General features: G+C 38.9%; 1 protein-coding gene across 1 annotated transcript in view; it reads right to left on the bottom strand.

The window, feature by feature from the left end:
• Nucleotides 1-730: 730 nt before the first annotated feature.
• The window catches only part of LOC131245948 (ubiquitin-like protein 5), a 35,892-nt gene continuing 18,921 nt past the window's right edge, over nucleotides 731-17,701 (bottom strand). Inside the window, exon 2 of the mRNA XM_058245768.1 lies at nucleotides 731-1,033. The gene's annotated coding sequence lies outside the window, so the exon portion shown is untranslated. The remainder of the gene's footprint in view (nucleotides 1,034-17,701) is intronic.

Consider the following 17,701-nt stretch of genomic DNA (forward strand, 5'->3'; position numbering starts at 1 on the left):
CCTTGGTAATCTCTCTAATAATTCGAGTGTCCAAGTTGAAGCTAGTACAAACTCACAAAAACAAAACCTAAAAAAAACAAAAAACAAAAACAAAAACAAAACAAAAAAATCAGAGCACTTTTGGCTGCGTTTGGGTTTCAATTGGCCTATCGCCTACTTAGACGAAAGGATGCACCAGTTGAACAGAAACCTCAACAGCACTTCAGGTTTAGGGGCACCGTGGGCCCCAACTTTGTTTGAGGGGCAGGACCAGGCCGATGATCAATGGCACGTATAATCAATAATCAAGTGGGCCAACGTCACTCAAAAAGAAACACATCATAAAGATTTGAGAAGTTTCCAGTTATACATGTGGTTGAAAGATTCATGTTTCAATGATTCAAACCACCAAAAAATCAGACCCCTTGACGGCACCTCAAAAACAGTTCACTGAAAGCATGGTTTGATATACTTCCAGACACAGTTTTAGTTTCCGATTAAAAATGAAAACCGCACCATCCCTGTAAAACCCACAGTGGATGAAAATGATCTTATGCTCATGGGAAATACATGCACAAATTCAGGGTGGGGCCAGAACCCAAATGGTGCATTGAATGGCTGATCCCAACCATCTGAATGTTGGCGTTTCCCCACTTATACGTGCCTGTTGCCAACCATCCATTTGCAGATGGCAGGACAAATGTATGCCTCTGCATGCAAAATGTTGGCACACTCATGTTCTAATCCTTCCTTACAAACATAAAGCCTGTAGAATGTTTGCTTAAGCACTGCTTCTCTCACTAAGGTTAGAGAAGTTCAACCAACCAGAAAATGACAAGTGAACAGAAAAGCACACAACTCTGTCAGGAACCAGTGTTGAACGAAAATTACTTACATGACAAAGTAGCCCAGAAAGCTCAATGGTACAAGTAGAAAGCTATTTCATACTTGTATTACACATGTTTGTATATAGGGTAGAAATTACTGGCTGATAACAGTGCTTATGAATGCAATTATATGGCCCATGCCCACCAGCATCTTCATCCACTCGGACCTGAAATTTAAAGCATTTATCAAAACATGAGCTCATACATCGTATAGTAAGAAAACCTGAACCCCAAACAGAAAACATGGCTGACTAAAGAGGTTCAAACTAAAAAGACAAACAGATGTTGGAAAAATCAGTTTTTTCTACAATATTGACTTGTGAGTTGTGAAATAGGCAAGCAACACTGGAGCTCATACATGTCATGTAAAAAATGATAAAAAAGAATTACTTCTTTAAGAATGAGTATACTGAAACTGGAAGCGGATTGCATCCGGCCCCTGCTCGTCTCTAGCAAGGAACGGGCAGATCTGTGTGGGGGGCCACCGTGATGTATCTGTTTATCCATGCCGGCCATCCCTTCTCTCAAATCATTTTAAGGTATGAGCCAAATTTTTAGGCAGATTGGTCCACTTAAGCGTTGAATCTACCTCATTTTTGGGCTCATACCTTAAAATGATCTGAGAGAAGGGATGGATGGTGTGGATAAACAGATTCACAGTGGGCCCCCACACAGATCTGCCTGTTCCTTGCTAGAGACAGACGGGGACCGGACACAATCCACTTCCACTGAAATAAGCATGCCAATTCCCATAAATTAGCCGTATAGTAAATGGGCCAAATCTTGGATACAAACAATGAAGAAAAAAAATGCAAAATAGATACCGGTTGCCATATACTGTGTGAAATACTATCAGTATCAGTAAATGGGCAAAAGCCACCACAATCAGATATTTCAATAGTAACAGGCTTAAGAATATCAGAATGAAGGGCGTAATAAAGCATCTACAGTTAATGCACTTAGAACATTCACAAGACATGGCAATAATTGAAGACTTTGGCAGAATAAAGCACAAGTAAACAAAGAAAACAGAATTAAATGAAATTACAGACGTAGGTATTGAGACCCAATCAACTATATAGGAGGTCATCGTCATCATTGTCTGCCTCCCAATCAGCTCCATGATTAATTGGGAGTAAATTCCTCATCCATTTCTGTCTCTAATCTTTTCACTTGGATCTGCTCATCTCTCGCCCTCTTCATGATATTAAGTGAATCGTGTTCCGAATATGATTTCATCCACCCTACAGCTACCATTCAGAATCCAGCAGGCCCAGATTTCCAAAATAACTAATGACCAAATTTAGCTTGAGGGAATCTCCCCTAGCACATTGGGAGTCATGTATATGTGATCAGGTACTTGCATGAGAAGGGGTGAGGGGGGATCTCCGATAACCATTGGCATGCGTGGATAGCAGATTTTGTTGAGAGAGAGGGACGTCGATCTGCCAATGAACAGTGCCAGATTTACTTGGTCTTAACAATCAAGAAGGCCCTGTTATCAATTGTTTAGACAGGTTTCTGATTAATGGAGGCTGGGTAAGCAGTTCTTTCTCCAACCACAGGCTGACTTCGCCCCCCATATGTGGACTGACTTCTGAGGACAGTTGCTGTTACAGTTCAAGGAATTTGTGGCCTCAACACCCTGAGTTCGTGAGTTCAGTTAAAAAGTGGTGGACATCTTTATTGGTTGATGGAAAAGCGAGGCAAAGGTTCATTATGGTGAAGTTTTTTTTTTTTTTCTTGAAAGATGAAATATTATTCAATCAAAGAACAAGCAAACAAAACAACACCAAGCAATAACAAACAAAAGAAAAGAAGTTAATCCGGAGTAAAGATGCATTTGGGGACACCACCAAAAAGAGTCTGTTGTTAGGGAAGATTGAGGTTCTTAAAAACAGGGACGAAACTGATAGCCAATCCTGAGAGGAGCATTTTGGTAAGGAGAGTCTGAACACAGCTCTTGACATTGTCCTTCTTGAAAGAAGTCTTGCAGAGCAACTGGTAAAAGACGAACTCAAAACAGCTCTACTTTCACTATATTGCTCTAAAAGATCTGAACATGAAAGGAGACGAGCCATATTAGAGGAAACAGCTTTATACACATTACTGGCACTAAGAGAGAGAGAGAGAGATCCTATTAGAGGAGACCCATATCTGCATGCACATTCTATGTTATTTCCTGAATCTGTACACAGGCATGAACTAGAAAAGACCGACTCTTGATGGTTTGTCATTTGATAGCCTCACAGGGGAGGCCGTGGCCATGAAAGAAAGTTTCAGCATGGATGCGGAGTGTGAATGCATTCCAGGATACGACTGATTTGCCAAGATCTTTGATCGAACCAGTTAGAATTTCGCTCGGGAGGGTTATGCCAGGTGTTTGAGTTCTTTTGGATGGCGGTCTTGAGTAGTGACAAAAATGCCCTTTTCTTTTCTTTTCTTTTCTTTTCTTTTCTTAATCCTCGAGGGTGCGAAAGGGGTCCAAGACTTCCAACCTAATCAGTCCAATTGGCAAGTCTTTCTGAAGTTCTTTATTTCATCATCTAGCCAGTGCAAACTGCTTTGTAGCAGGGTACAACATCCCCAAGGAATTGGCAGATGCCTATGAATGCACTAGAAAGTATCATAGGAGTAACAGGGACTTCTTGCTCAAGATTGATGTAGAAAAGGCATATGACTTCATGGAGTTGGACTTCCTCAACAATTTTTTCCTTGTACCAGCCTGCACCTACAACAGTGGATGTGTACCAAGAGATAAGGGCGGAAGAAGCAGACAAACAAATGCTTGATCATGATACCATACAGGTTTTTTTAAAACAAAGCAAACAGAAACGAACACCTGTGCTTGATGCCATACAGATATAAAAAAAAAAAAAAAAAATGAAGCACACAGAAACAAACACATGTACCTACAACTGCACAGGTTTTTTAACAAAGATGGCGTCGTGGCGAGGCCTATCCATTTTCACATCCATGCATACACATTCATATCATCAGCAGGGGCATTATGAAAGGCTTGGATCTACAAAATGCTCGCTCCCAAAGATTAAGACTGAAACTTCAAATGAGTGTCCTGATTTTTGCAACACTCCAATGGTCAAGCCAATGGTTTAGGGCACCATGGACCGCACCATATCAAGAGTGATCAAGCCATCGGCGACAAACACAAGTTTCGGGCAATGTTGTCAAATGGCATAAATGATCCTGTGCGACCCAAGGGGTTTGTGCGCTTATGCAATTGCATAATCGCATATGCGATGGCACAGCGCCCCAAACTTTTTTTTTTATGAAAAATATATATATATTAAAGAGAGGGAGAGAGAGAGAGAGAGAGAGAGAGAGAGAGAGAAATTCAAGGAAAAATAATATATATATATATAAAAAGAAAATTTATGTAAAAAGACTGCAAGTGTAGGAAATTGTTTTTTACAGTTTCATTAGACTGTGACACTATAACAAGTCAACTAACAAGTAACAACTACTCAAATAAATGCATATACTAAAAAATGTGAAATTTAAAATTTTAAAAAAAAAAAAAAAAAAAAAAAGAACGTATAAATTTTATTAATGTCATTTTAGAGAGAATGAGAGTAATAGAGTTTGAGAGAGTAAAGAGAGTTAAGAGACTTAGAATGAGAGAGAGAGAGAGAGAGAGAGAGAGTTGTGAAAATGGTGCATGGGCAATGCCTATCTATGGGCAAAAAGTGAGAGAAAATGAAGCAAAAAATAAGTCCCAACAGTCTTTAACCGTTGGAAGGTTATGCCATCGCATAGTGTGCACGCGATGGCATAATCGCATGACCATGGCTTATGCAGTCACATGCTTCCCTATGCAGCCCGCATAAGCCCCAATGGCACAATAACTGCATATTTCATTTTGGCATATGTGGTCCACCAGGCCAAAATGGCATATGCATTGGCATAAACACAGTTATGCCATTGCATATGCAACATCAGTTTCGGGCAACCAAGTTATCTCTACAGCCAACTTCTGATATCTCCGCAACCTCGTATTCATGGTCCACATTGGCTCTAGACGCAATGCAGTCTTTGGGCAAGAAAAGATATTGAAAGAAGTCAACATACAAAGGACCCAGCTACAATAGCCCGAGACTCAATGAGCGACCAGCCTGGTAAGTTGCAGAACCAACAATGGGTGACCAGTTTTGGTCACGCAACATAGGCAGGGGACCAACCAAGGTATTCAGTAACAGTAACAGCCAGTGTAATAGCCAGCCATGTACCGTTATGCTACAAGCCATAATGGCCGTTACAGTCCTGTAAGGGTAAAAGGAAAAAATATAAAAATATATTCGCAAATTCAGAAAAATTTAAGGATCCAAAATATCTATTCATTTCTAATTTTGAACATGTATTTGAACAACTTATTGCCAAACAAACGCTAACGAATCCGACTCCAAACACAGGTCGTCAAGAGTGATCACCTTGTAGAAGGATCGAACAAATAACTTACTTGACTACAAGCCATAATGGCCGTTACAGTCCTATACGGGTAAAAGGAAAAAATATAAAAATATATTGGCAAATTCAGAAAAATTTAAGGATCCAAAATATCTATTCATTTCCAATTTTGAACATGTATTTGAACAACTTATTGCCAAACAAATGCTAACGAATCCAACTCCAAACACAGGTCGTCAAGAGTGATCACCTTGTAGAAGGATCGAACAAATAACTTACTTGACTACACTTTCCAAATCATGGCATCTCTCAACCCAACCTCGGATATCCGAATTTCATCAATTCGAGTATCGGGTTCAAGGTATTAACTGTTATATTATGCCATAACCAAACCATAATACATTCATCTACTAAAATAAAATACATTCATCAACATCATAATATATAACCAAATATTAATCATCTACAAACATCAAAGGGCCCTGAGGCCTAAGTTCAATCCCATAACTCAATACATAAAACAACTTAATATCAATATATAAAACAACTTAATAAAATAAAGACTAAATTGTCTCGTTCTCTTTTGGCTCTCCAGCCAGTTAATCGCCGAAGTCATCTTCACGGAGACGCCTACACTGTATCTTTTCCTAGATGGTTTTCCGTATACAAAACCATGAGCTAAAAGCCCAACAAGTAATAATAGATTGCATGATTCAATACATATCATGTTATATCAGAATATCAAAAAAATATATATATATGCCAGTTATTATATAAACAAATTCATAATTAGGAATCACCAAGGCCATGGCTGCACACAGCTTCCGGCCTGCCGACACACATTCAGTATAGATTCTCCCAAGTCTTACGCATGACGAAGAATACCACTCCTACTGGATTGATTTCTCTTGCCTATAGTGCAGAACATGGAGTCTAGTGATGAGTAGTCCATTCTAGAGCTTTAATAAACTTTTTCCCTAGCCCTAGGCCATGGCCTTGGGAGGAAGCCCTATTGGTACCAACTCGAGTACCAATTGGGAACTCTGCCCGAGAATTTAAGGGACGTCTATCCCCTAGTTGTCTGGTATTCATTATCAACATCATATTTCAAACAATGGCATATATCACAAAAGCATTTTATATCATAAGATTCATGAATGCATGCTGGAAATATCATCCTGGTGTAGTTTTACTAACCCAAAGATTATATTCTTCTTTTAATCCGCTAATCTCCTTTGATTTGTTGACTAGTTCCGTTCTTGTTGAGTTCCCTTTTAAGTGTTATGCCAATAGGGTTACTTTCATACTTAATTTAAATAACTATTATTCGTTAACACCACTGTTGTCATGTGCGACCACATATGCGCATATGCAATCGCATGTAGCATATGCAAATATATGCGATCGCATATTGATATTAGCCAACGGTTGGCACATCAATTTTTATTTTTTTTGTAAAAAAACTTCTGTTTATAAAAAGGTTTCCAAACCTCCCCCATTTGCAATATTATCACTCCAAAACTCCCTTACTCTATTCTTCTCTTATATTTCTTAATTCCTAGTGGTCTCTCTCTCTTACATTTCCTACTTCCAAGTGGTCTTAATTTTTCTCTCCTACATTACCTCTCTTGGAAGATGGAAGATCAAGATTTAAGCACTTGATGTTTAATTCATTGTTTAATTGATTTTACTTCTCTCAAATATATTTTAAATATGTAAACTTAGCTATTTATTAACTTGGGAAAGTTACCCTTAACTTCTTTTTTTACAATTTTTTTGAATGTTTCCATATTCTTCAATTTTATTTTTTTTTCAGAAAATAATATGCAGTCGCATATGCACATAGGTATATGCGATCGCACATGATCGCATATGCAATTCAACAACATTGGTTAACACACAATTCTAACCGTTGATTGGAAAATCATATCCTCAAATTATCAATTCATACCTTCAGTTTAGTCACATCGCACATTTGGTTCATGATTAACCAATCTCCACCGTTCAGTGTTTATCTTCATAAACGCCTAAGATCCTTCTAATCTGACTGTTAAACTTTGGTTAGAACTATTGATTTAGGGTATGGTCGGTTGAATCTAGATTTCTATATACTTAATCTTCCATTTTGATCAATTCGACCCTTAATGGACGATTATTATTAGCTGGATAATTAATTCAATGGTTTAGATTAATTCATTATATGTTTTGACACATTTTCTATGGTTTGGGTCAAACTAATTCATAATCTTATTATCAAGATCAAGGTTAAATCATATTGGGTTCAAAATAGCCCACTTGCAACCTTAAGTGGATCATCAAGTCCATTCATTAATCAAGTTTCGCCTAGATCTTACGAATCCTAGGTTTATTTTATCATGATTCAAGTGGGTCTAAGGACAGGATTAAATCCTACGGTTTGTGTTTGGAAACCAATGGCCAACTTGGATTATGATCTAGGGTTGGATCATCCAATATGTTACTTTAATCAAGGTACAATCACATATGGCTTGATATTGACACCAAGGTCATCATCATACAAAGTGGTCCACCTGTTACTACTATGGATCAAGATAGTATGCCCATTCACTATCCATGATAGATAGTGTGGAATATCTACAACCCGATCCATGTGGACAATGTGAAACACCCACACTTGATCACACATAGGCAACCACTCAAGGTCCATAACTTTTATCAGGGTCTATATTTATCTAGGACTACCTACATTATCCATTATTTTCATCATTGTACCCTCATCTAAAAATAATAAAACTTGGTATACACGGGTAATAGACTGTGGGCAAACAACTCAACAGTGTGGATCACCCTTCTATGGTGGGACCCCATAATACTATTGGTAATGGCGGTAACTGTTGAGTGTGGATCACTCAACACTTTCCTGTTTTAATTAAATCACATATCTCCCATAATATCTATTGGATTCTGCGTGAGTATACTCACGATATCCAAGTTTTTATCTTAAAGTGGGGTCCACACATGGAGTGCAAATCTATTTTGCTTATTATGCTCCCCACGATCTGTTACTTGTACAACAACAAAATTGTCCTCGGATATTATCTAGGGTCCCATTCATGGATCTTGGAAGGTGGTCCCTTCCTCTTTATTCTTGACTAAAAGTTTATTCATGTGTTCAAAAAAATATGAAATTCGGTCCACAAGGAGACCTGGAATCTTGGGCAGTAGATGGGGGGCTTGGATCATTTATATGAGGTAGGGTCGAGGTATTCCATATCGGTAACGGTGGCCGTAACAGTTACCACCATTACCAATACGGGTATCGGCCGATACAGGGGCGTAACAACCGTTACGACCCCCGTAACGGTTGAAAATTTTCTTTTGCCTGAAAATTTTTGAAAAAATATCTACAGATTCCAGAATAATGTAAATATTTCAAATATGTATTCATTTTCTGTTTTGAACATGTTTATGATAGTGTAACGGTCCACTATTTGGTGAGAGTGTTGTATCGGGCTGTCTAGTGAATTTGTGAACATGATTAGTAATTTAATATGTATCTAATATTTACACATCACAATCAAGTATTAGAACTAGAAAAAATGTATAAATACTACTTTTTTCAATCTTTTAAAAAGAAGGCCCTTGGAGTTTTTATTCTCTCAAATCACTTCAATCTACGGTTTTAATATTAAAAATTATAGTAAGCGTGGTCGAAATCTATTGTAAAATGATCTAGAAGAGTTTTTGGAATAAGAGTGTAAAAAAGAGAGAAGAAAAATGGATTTAATAAAGGAAAAAAGTTGTCATTTTTTGACTGGTGTGGGGGTAACGGTTGTTTTGCCCCATAACAGCCTTTACGGCCAACATAATGGTCGATACGGTCCCAAAAAGCCAACTGTCCCGTTTCACTCCCATATCGTGTAACAATCATAGTCGTTACTTATACGTATCGGCCTTTACGGGCGTATCGTAACGGATACAGAATGCCTTGGGTAGGGTCCACTTTCCATCATGGGTCAAAGACCATGAGTAGGGTCAGCCAGCCCTGGCCGTTCACACTTAGGCACTAGGCGCTCTCTCTCTCTCTCTCTCTCTCTCTCTCTCTCTCTCTCTCTCTCTCTCTCTAATATTTGAAGAAATATCCTCCCATATCCAGGGAGAATTCATGGTGACAATGTCCAGAAAGGTACATCTCCATATCATGCTCATGCCACATCTAAATTGGAGCCTTCACGCCTAGGGTCTATGATCCAACCCGCTAATCTTACTTACAAACGAAAATAGTATAAATGAAAAATATCATCATAGCCATAGTGTTGTTAGATCTAAATAATGGTGGATTTTTGTAGTGGGACCCATGATCCATTATTTCTACGTTGATCCAGGTCAGATCTATCTGATACTGGGTCCACCACAATGGTCCCCACCAACCCTGGACCATACGCCAGATTCATATTCACTAATTTCATATAAAATGATATTTAATATCAAAGTTCATAATTCAAGCAATCTATGATCATCAAGGCTCACCAGATTTGACGATTTAGGTCCCTAATCACAGAGAATTATTACTATTTATAAGTCCAAATTAAACAGATTTGGGGATTTTACCATATGGACTGTCTATTTATCAAATAAATGAAAACAATGTTTTTAATTGTGGGGCCCAACACTGACAGAGATCTACATCCAATGGTCCATCCCACTCTGATGTGGCAGTGGGATAGTTCTCTCTACTCCACATCAAGGTGTGGCCCACCTGATCAGATTTGGGGAAGGTGTGTATGTCCACACGTTCCACAGGTGGAAACATGGGGCGTCCACATTTCTACCCAAGAGATGGCGTACAACAGATCTCCTCCATTCGTTTATAGGGTCTAGTCATATAGACCCCATGTTCTAACTCTGACCTTGATCAAATGAATGTTTGGCCCACCATCAGTGTAAGGTCCACCATTCTTATTGATGTTGTGATTACACTACTTATCAAAAATTCCAAAATTCGAAAAATACCTCCACTGGATGGAAAGAGAGCGATTGGATGGTCTGGATCTGGAACCGAAATATGAGGTCCACCTAGATCTAGGTTTGTTTGCAAAGAGATAGTTGGTACGGGTTAAAAGGAGGTGCGTCCGTCCTTTTAAAGAGATTTCCATATTTGAAACGTATCAGGCTTTTCCTTTTGCATCCATTACTACAATCAAGGAGAGAAAAGATCTCTCTACTATAGTGCTTTCTAAAGCGTGAACACTCATCACCAACGAGGGCTCAAAAATTCCAATGGAGAACATTTCCTTAGCAGCAGAAAGGACCTAGAGGTTACCAAAGCTGCAGCTCGGTGGAAGCAGGACATCTAAGTAGCCAAAGCCAGGGGAATCAACCTCGATATGGCAGAAACCAGCAATCGTGGCAGAAACAGCGTACAAGGAAGAGCGTACACTATGACACCGAAAACGGAAGGAACATCTGGAGAAGACAATAAGGGTAATTCAATCACCTATCCTTTGCCTATCAAATTTTTGTTTGATACTGGAGCATCTCATCCGTTCCTCTCTCGGTAGTATGTACATACATTAGGATTAATTCCTGAAAATTTAGAGGTTGAATTAGTGATATCTACCCCAGTAGGTCAAACATCTACGATTAAACGAATATGTAAGTCGTGCCCTATTAAGGTTTCGGGTGTTGTAATGCCCACAGATTTGGTAGTATTAGACATGGAATATTTCGAAATAATCTTAAGAATGCATTGGTTGGTGAAGTATCACGCCCGTATCAACTATTCAGAGGAGAATTGCTTTTCAGATACCTGGACAACCTTCGTTTCAATTTTCGGTCGAGCAGAAGGAGAAATCACCTACAGGTTTGTTAATGTTAGTAATCGCAAATGACGATAGTAGTGATCAGCTAAGGAGTATTGTGGACCAAATTCCAGTGGATTGTGAGTTCCAAGACGTATTTCAAGATATACCAGGGTAACCTCCGCGTTGGATGGTCGATTTTGGTATTGAATTGATGCTTGGTACTACACCCGTGTCTATAGCCCTGTATCAAATGGCACCTGTGGAGCCAAAAGAATTGAAGGATCAAATTGAGTAGCTGATGGACCAAGGGTTTATTCGTCCTAATGTGTCACCTTGGGGAGCGCATGTTTTGTTTGTGAAGAAGAAAGATGGCTCAATGAGATTATGTATAGACTACTAATAGCCGAACAAGGTTATTATCAAGAACAAATATCCTTTGCCTAGAATAGATGACCAGTTAAAGGGGGCCAAATACTTTTCAAAATTAGATCTACAATCAGGTTATCATCAATTGAGGATAAAGGAGAAAGAAATTCAGTAAACTGCTTTCCAAACCCGGTACGGACACGAGTTTTTGGTCATGCCGTTTGGGTTAACTAATGCCCCGGCAATCTTCACAAACCTAATGAATCGTGTGCTAAAATTGTATTTGGATCAGTTCATTGTGGTGTTCATAGATGATACTCTGGTATATTCAAAAACTGAAAAGGAGCACAAGCAACATCTTAGGATTGCACTTCAGACGCTTTGCGAGCAGCAGATGTATGATAAACGAAAATGTGTTAGTTTTGGAAGGAAGAAGTTAAATTCTTGAGCCACGTGATTACACAAGAAGGTATAGCAGTCGACCCATTGAAGGTTGAAGCTGTGTATAACTAGGAAAGATCCACGAATGCCTTAGATATATGTAGTTTCCTAATATTAGCAGGTTACTACAGATGTTTTATAGAGGGATTCTCGAGCATAGTAGTGCCTTTAACTCATCTAACCAAGAAGGAAGTGAAATTCATATGGGATGAAGAGTGTGAGCAAGCCTTCTATCGAGCTAAAAATGAAGTTGACTTCTAGACCAGTGCTAACCCTACCCTTTAAAGGCGAAGGTTTTGTTGTCTACAACAACGCCTCACACAAGGGATTAGGTAGTGTGCTCATGCAACAAGGCCGTGTGATAGCTTATCATCTAAACAATTGAAGGTTCACAGCAGAATTATCCGATGCACGAGCTCGAGCTAGCAGCAATCGTCTTTGCTCTAAAGATATGGACACATTATCTCTACGGTGAGAAGTTCGAACATTTCTCAGACCATAAGAGTTTGAAGTATCTCTTTTCGCGAAAGGAGCTGAACATGAGACAGACAATGGATCGAGTTCCTCAAGGATTACAATTTCGATCTACAGTATCATCCCGGCAAGGCAAACGTAGTTGCGATGCTTTAAGTCATAAACCATTTGATTTAATGGCCAAGATGAAAATGCATGAGTGGGAAGCCTTGGAGACCTTGCAAGAATTCAATGTTCAAGTTGATATACTGGATACAGTGGCTAGGCTCTCAAATCTAACCATTCGTCCGACCCTGATCAATAGAGTCATAGACAATCAGAAATCAAACCCACGGATTCAGAACCATGTGGCAGAAATGATGAAGATACCATACTCGGAATGGAAGATGGGATCAGATGGGGCGTATAGATTCCCAGATAGACTTTGTGTCCCTGAAGATGAAGAGTTTAGGAAAGATATCCCGAATGAAGCCCATGAGTCCAAGTATACGATACATCCAAGCGAAACAAAGATGTACCATGATTTGCGCAAGCAATATTGGTAGAAAAATATGAAGAAGGACGTAGCAGTATATGTGTCACGATGTCTTACATGTCAGGAAGTGAAAGCAGAACACAAAAATTCGACAGGGAAGTTACAATCTTTACCGATGGTTAAATGGAAGTGGGAACACATATCTATGGACTTTGTCATGGGATTACCAAAGACAAGAAAAGGATATGACGCAATTTGGGTGATTGTGGACCGACTCACCAAATCTGCACATTTCCTTCTTATAGATATGACATATTCCATGAAGAAGCTATGTCAAATTTACATGGAAGAGATTGTGAGATTACATGGTGTTTCGGTGTCCATTGTATTGAACTGTGATCCAAGGTTTACATCGTGTTTCTAGGAAACTTTTCAGGAAGCTCTAGGAACAACTCGAGATTTTACCATTGCTTATCACCCTCAGTCAAATGGTCAAACAAAAAGAGTTAACCAAATATTAGCAAACATGTTTCGTGCCAACGTTATGGACTTTCAAGGGAGTTAGAGCGATCATCTACATTTGGCAAAATTTGCTTACAACAATAGCTATTAGTCTAGCATAGGTATGGCACCGTTTGAAGCTTTGTACAGTAGACCCTGTAGATTACCAAGTTGTTTGCTGGAAAAAAGAGAAAAGAATTGGTCATATCAGAAATGATAGAAGAGGCAACCAAGAATATTGCAGTCATCCGAGAGCGTCTTTGTAATGATTAGAGTCGCCATAGGCAACCGAGAAGATTGCAATCATCCGAGAGTGTCTGTGTACTAGTCGAAGTCGCCAGAAGAGCTATGTCGATAACAGAAGAAGAGACTTGGAGTTTGCAGGAGGCAACCGCGTGTTTTTTAAAGTGTCTCCTATTAAGGGCGTCATTAGATTTGGGAAGAAAGGCAAGTTAGCTCCGCGATTTATAGGGCCTTTTGAAATCTTAGAATCCGTCAGACCTATAGGCTACAAACTCGCCTTACCTCCACGGCTTGCTGGTATTCATAATGTATTCCATGTATCCATGCTCTGTAAGTACGAGAGAGATCCATCCCATGTTATAAATTGGTAATCTTTAGATATCCGCGAAGACGCATCTTACATCGAGAGACCAGTACGCGTACTAGACAATAAGGAACAAGTTCTGAGAAATAAGATGATTCCGTTAGTTAAGGTCCAATGGGGACACCACAATAAGGAAGAAGCTTCATGGGAACTTGATGCTGAGAAAAAAGAAAAGTATCTTGAACTTTTCACATAAGTTATGTAGAATTTCGGGCCGAAATTCCTTTAAGAGGGGAAGAATATAAATATACCGAACAAATTTTAGGGGTGTAAATTTTTTTTTTCAGAAATTGAGAACAAATTGGACCATTGAGTGGATCATATGAATCTTGATTGTGGATATAAGTCGATCTGTCCAACGAAACACCGATTCGAACCATGGATCATACATCAATGGCATATAAAACGTAAACCTACATTCGGATCACCAATACAAATGCTATAAATAGTTCAATCAATGAACGGTTGGTTTAAATCCTCCAAATTGATCATCTTAGAGAACAATCCATCCAATGTGTGTGGGTCATCTTGTTAATCATGTTATAATCTTCAGAATGGTACAAGAATAATAATTTTTCCCTGAGTAGAACTATAGATATGAGGTCAAATGTATGGAAGGCCAAAGTTTATCAAAGATATTGACCAATCTAGTAATCTGATTTATGTCAAATTGCTTTCATATGATTCACTATAGTAGATCTATCATGTTATCTGATTTGATCGTATCATACATGCTTAGATCTTGCTCGATCATGCGCAAGTGCATAAGACATCATCATTACCACCAATTATCTCATCTATCATGCATATTTGAACATTGACACTAATTTTCCCTACACATGTACATCATGGCCTATGATTCAATATAGTTAGAATTCAGTATTTCATAACCATTTGTGACATACATGCATGACATGTATACACACATGTACAACCTCATTTTGGATAATTATGGAGTACCTAACCTAGATGCACCCTCAAACTAGTAAAGGGGCAAGATTAATTTAGTGTAATCCGATCATCCCCTAACTAAAAGATTAATTTTAGGAACCATAAAACTCTCCTGTGAATAGAATGGACAAAATGGATTGTATGATCTATGGGTGTGGGGCCCACGTTGGTGGTGCATGTTCATGCCCTAAAAAGCACCGCAATAGAGAGATCTTCTCTCTCCTTGATTGTAGTAATAGATGTAAAAGGAAACACCCGACGCGTTTCAAATATGGAAATCCTTTTAAAAGGACGGGCACACCTTCCTTTAGCCCGTACGAACTATCTCCTTGTAAACAAACCTAAATCTAGGTGGACCCCCCATTCCGATTCCAAAACTAGGTCATCCAATTGCTCTATTTCCATCCAGTAGAGGTATGTTTCGAATTTTGGAATTTTTAACCTAGTAGTGTAATCACAACATCAATAAGAATGGTGGCCCTTAAAATGATGGTGGGGCCAGGCGTCCATCTGATTAAGGTCAGAGTTGGAACATGGGATCTACGTGACTGGACCCTACAAATCAATGGAGGAGATCTATTGCACCCCATCTCTAGGGTAGAGATGTGGACGTCCCATGTTTCCATACGTGGAACGTATGTACGTCCACACCTCCCCCAAATATGATCATGTGGGCCACACACCCTGATGTGGAGTAGATAGAGTTGTCCTAGTACCACATCATTAGTGGGATCAACCACTGGATGTAGATCTCTATCAGTGTTGGGCCCCACAATTAAAAACATTCTTTTCTTTTAGTTGATAATTAGACGATCTATATGGTAAAATTCCTAAATCTGTTTAATTTTGACCTATAAATAGTAATAATTCTCTGTGATTAGGGACCCAGATGAGTGGTAATGTTAACCCCAATGCATGAGTGGGTCCCCACCACATAAGGGTGATCCACACTGCTAAGTTGGTTGCCCACAGTCTGTTACCCATGTATACCAAGTTTTGTTACTTTTAGACGAGGGTACAGTGACGAAAACAATGGACAATGTAGGTAGCCCTTAATAATTATGAACCCTAATAAAAGTTGTGTCGACCTTAAGTGATTGCCCATGTGTGATGAAATGCAGGTGTTTCACACTGTCCATGTGGATCGGGTCGTAAATATTCCACATCATCCATCGTAGACAGTGAATGGGCATATTATCTTGATCCACGGTAATAACAGATGGACCACTCTGTATGATGATGAACTTGGTGTTAATATCAAGCCATATGTGATTGCACCTTGATTAAAGTATCAAATTGGATGATCCAACCCTAGATCATAATCCAAGTGGGCTATTGGTTTCCAAACACAAACCATAGGATTTAATCATGGCCTCAAACTCACTTAAATCATGATAAATAAAAAATAAAAATAAAAAACAAGATTCTAAGATCTAGGTGAAACTTGATTAATGAATGGACCTGATAATCCACTTAAGGTCGCAAGTAGGCTATCTTGAACCCGATATGACCTAACCTTGATCTTAAACATAACATCATGAACTAGTTCAATCCAAACCATAGGAAATATGTCAAAACATATAATGAAATGATCTAAACCCTTGGACTAACAATCCAACTAATCATAACCATCCAACAAGGGTCAAATTGATCAAACTGGAAGATTAAGTATATAGAAACTTAGATCCAATCAACCATACCCTAGATCAACTGTTCTAATCAAAGTTTAACGATCGGTTCAAAAGGCTCTTAGGCCTATATGAAGATAAACCCAAAATGAACGATTAAGATTGGTAAATCATGAACCAAATGTGCGATAGGACTAAACCGAAGGTATGGATTGATAGTTTGAGGATTTGATTTTCCAATCAACGGTCAAAATTGTGTTTACGAATAATAGTTGTTTAAATCAAGTTGGCATAACAATTAAAAGGGGACTTAATAAGAAAAGAAATCGAGAACCAATCGACGAATCAAAGAAAATTGTATCCAAAAAGCTCGGGCGGATTAAAAGAAGAATAGAACCTTTAGGTAAGTAACAATACACCAGGATGGTATTTCTAGCATGCATTCATCATGCGTTCATGAATCTTATTATATAAAATGCTTTTGTGATATATGCAATTATCTGAAATATGATGTCAACAATGAACACTAGACAACTTAGGAATAGACGGCCCTTAAATTCTCGAGCAAAGTTCTCAACTAGAACCTAAGTTGTTACCAATAGGGCTTCCTCCCAAGGTTGCGGCCTAGGGCTGGGGACAAGGTGTTCCAAAACAGTAATACCGTTATGATATGGGCCGTAACGGCCGTTACAACCCCGTATCGGCCGTTATGGCCGTTTTTTATTTTTTGAAAATCATTGTTATAGGACCGTTACAAGTCCGTTATGGCCCATTTTTCTGAAACGGCCATTACGGCCGTTTCAACCCCGTAACGCGTAACGGTTATGACCGCTACCGTTACGTAATGGCCGTTACGGCCGTTACGTAACCGATTTTGAATACCATGGCTGGGGAAGGAGTTTAGTCAGCTCTAGAATGGGCTACTCATGTTTTGTATTACGAGCGAGAGAAATAAATCCAGTAGGAGCGATATTCTTATCCCTGTGTATGACTTGGGAGAATCTCGACTGAATGGGAATTGGCAGGTCGGAAGTTGTGTGCAGCCATGGCCTTGGTGATTCTTGATTATGGATATGTTTATATGATAGCTAGCATATTTTGTTGATATTCTAATATAACATGATGTGTATTGAATCTTGGGATTTATTATTACTTGTTGGGCTTTTAACTCACTGTCTTGCATA

This window comes from Magnolia sinica, chromosome 5 (genome assembly GCF_029962835.1).
Source record: "Magnolia sinica isolate HGM2019 chromosome 5, MsV1, whole genome shotgun sequence".
Classification (NCBI taxonomy): Eukaryota; Viridiplantae; Streptophyta; class Magnoliopsida; order Magnoliales; family Magnoliaceae; genus Magnolia; species Magnolia sinica.